The sequence below is a fragment of the Lagopus leucura genome, unplaced genomic scaffold (genome assembly GCF_019238085.1).
Source record: "Lagopus leucura isolate 7727_CA_CO unplaced genomic scaffold, USGS_WTPT01 33520-0_obj-0_obj, whole genome shotgun sequence".
Taxonomy (NCBI): Eukaryota; Metazoa; Chordata; class Aves; order Galliformes; family Phasianidae; genus Lagopus; species Lagopus leucura.
In genome coordinates, this window is record NW_024963652.1 from 1 (window position 1) to 3149 (window position 3149).

Here is a 3149-nt window from a genome sequence, read left to right on the forward strand (position 1 = left end):
ACAGGAACACAAGCAGCAACAGCACTGGTAACACTCTGGCTAAAAGAGCTGAATCACCACAAAGCTGTCTCAAACTGGGGGGCTGAAAGAATTGATAACTGACACCCAGCTCAACAGCTGAGGGCACTTGCATTGTGTGCCTAAAAACAGAGCACAGCAAGGATTCAGTCACTACCCCAACACAGACAACAGCCCAAGTGTCCCTCAAGCTGTCCTGCACAGCAGTAGGCTGCATGACAGGATCTCCCCTTGAGTAGGGATTACCTGCACAGAGATGCCTTGCACCTTGACATCAAGACTCCTTCTCAATACAGATCTTCCATAAGAGACTCATGGTTACTTTGGAACTATCAGAGCTTCTCTAAGGCTATATCTTTAACTGATTATGTATATATGATCACTTTGACATTATTCCCTGGTCAAGCCTGCAATTAGAAGTGGATCAAGCTGCAATTATGCTTCTTACCTTTGTGGTTTTAGAAGTTTAGAAAGGATGGGGGAGCACTGTGAGACACTTGTTGAGCCAGTGTCAATCCAACTCAGTTCTGGGAACCTGAGCGTGCAGTTCAGGCAGCAGTGTTAGGATTACCCACAGAAAGGGAACCAAATGTTGTGTGTCAAACTGCAAAGCCAGAGTCTGGCTCCCAGATGAGAAATGTATGTCAAACATTCACTCTGCAATTATAAACTGTCATGAGACATTGTTCTCAACCTCCAGAAAAACAGGGAGGCTGCTGTGTGTGCACTTCATGCAGCTGCTAACCTCCATGAATCAAAAACCACCAACATTCCCCTATACTCTTTTTCTGCTGCGGCATGGGGTGGAAATTCTGATGTTACAGCATATTTGAACAGAATAAAAGACCTCTCATTCTCACTCATAATCCTTTAACCACATATACGGAGCTTTTACAGTTTACCTCCTCTGGCAAATGTAAAAGGAGAACTGGCTTCAATGGACTAAGAATAGGTTGAGGTACTGAATGAGTTCTTTGCCTCAGTCTCCACTGGCAGCCAGGATTCTAATAATTCTCACATCCCTGATCCCTGCATCCCTAAACCTCCAAGTGGGTGTCAGAGCAGTAAATCAGGTCAGGCTGTCACTGGTGGCCTTCTATGATGAAGTGATGGCACTGGTGGACAAAGGGAAGGCAACCAATATCATTTACCTGGACTTGAGCAAGGCCTTTGACATGGTCCCCCACCACATCCTTATCTCCAAATTGGAGGGACTTGGATTTGATGGGTGGACCACTCCATGGATAAGGAATTGGTGGGAAAGCCACAGACAGAAAGTGGTGATTAATGGTGCTATGTCTCGGTGGAGGCTGATAATGAGTGGTTTCCCCCGGGCGTCTGTTTTGGAACTGGCGCTCTTTTAACACCTTTATCAATGACATCAGCGATGGAATCGAGTGCACCCTCAGCAAGTTTGCTGCTGACACCCAGCTGAGTGGTGCTGTTGACAGGGTGGAAAGAAAAGATGCCGTTCAGAGGGACCTCAACAGGCTTGAAAGACGGGCCCGGGTGAATCTAATGAGGTTCAACACAGCAAAGTGCAAGGTTTGACACCTGGTCTGGAGGAATTGCAGGCATCTATACAGTTTGGAAGGAGTGGTCCCTGAGAGCAGCCCTGCAGAGAGGACCTTGTGGTACTGATGGATGAAAAGCTTCACATGAGCCAGCAGTGTGCTCTTGTAGTTCGGAAAGCAAATGGTATCCTGGGCTCCATCAGAAGAGGGGCAGCCAGCAGGGACAGGGAGGTGTCCCTCTCTATTCTGCCCTTGTGAGACCCCATCTGAAGCACTGTTGATTGTTTGTGGGGAGGGGGTTCAATTCTACCCCTTGCTTAAGACTCACAGAAGCGCTTTTGCAAAATGCAGCGAGAAAAATAAGCTCTTATCTGCATAGTTCGCAGAAAAAGGAACAAACACGAGGAAGTATTGGGACATAGTCAGCAAGAATCGGTTTTATTGTGCAAACTGGGCCAGAGGTGAAGAACCAGAGTGTGGAAGACAACTAACTTCATCCCCGAACACCACCAGCACGGACCCTCACTGCACAGGACGCACGCGCCAGGGGGAGGGAGTTTATGGAAATGAATTCCTGGAAAAATAATATGTAGATGAATTCCAGGAAGTCTACTGAATATGTATGAGCTTGGCTTACAAATATGTAATGCTTCTGCTGCCTGGTATGCAAGGTAGGCAGAAAGCTCCCCTCCTGCATCCAGCATGTGAACCATTGAACTAAACATACCTGCTCTTATAACTACTTTGTGGTTATAGAGTCTGATTCTGCAAGTCACTGTGACGTGTGGAATCAAACTGTATAACCACAAAGTGTTATAAAGCATGTATGGTTTATTCAGTGCTGCGCAGACACCGGGTGCAAAGGGGATAGATCTGCCTAACTTGCACACAGTCTAGAAAAATCGTGCTACAGATATAGGATGAACTAATACATAATCAATAGTTTTCCCGGAATTCAGAGGGTCACGGGATGAAGATTTGTCGTCTTCTTCGCGAAGGCTTCTGACCATTTTCACTGTAAACTTCTGACCTTTCAGGGGAACATCCCCCCAGACTGGTTTCTTCTTGCCCATCTAATCACCTCCCTGCCAAATGTCCTCTGGCTGTTCTCAAACCCTTATCTTTACGGCCTTCATCCCCCTCACTATCTCAGTCACAGTGTCTGCCATTCCTTATTTTCTAACAAGCTCTACATTCTTGCTTCTATAAACTATCTCTAACTATTCCCCTCCACTCCCCTTATTCTCAGTCACTGTGAAGTCTTCTTGCCTTATTACTTTCACTTACGGGGCCCGTCTCACCTTTCAACTGTGCGCAGGTCTGGAGTCACCAGTCCAAGAAAGACAGCTGTTGGAGAGGGTCCAGAGGAGAGACACAAAGATGATCGGGGGCTGGAGAACGTCCATAACAAAGACAGGCTGAGGGAATTGGGCTTGTTCAGCCTGGAGAAAAGAAGGCTGAGGGGTGACCTCACTGCAGCCTTTCAGTACCTAACCCGCTCAGCCTCACCTGCTCTGCGTGGAAGAGTGGGCCGCTCCGTCTGTGCCCAGAGCTGCCCGCAGGGCTGAGCGCGGAGCCCAGCGAAGGCCGAGTCCCGTCCCGCCGGAACGCAGCCGT

General features: G+C 47.9%; 1 long non-coding RNA gene across 1 annotated transcript; it reads right to left on the reverse strand.

The window, feature by feature from the left end:
• Positions 1-1943: 1943 nt before the first annotated feature.
• LOC122191269 lies at positions 1944-3143 on the reverse strand. The gene is made up of 2 exons (XR_006182340.1): positions 2834-3143; positions 1944-2106 (listed from the first exon to the last, which is right to left on the reverse strand). It is a non-coding gene; the product is annotated as an uncharacterized LOC122191269 (long non-coding RNA).
• Positions 3144-3149: the final 6 nt, after the last annotated feature.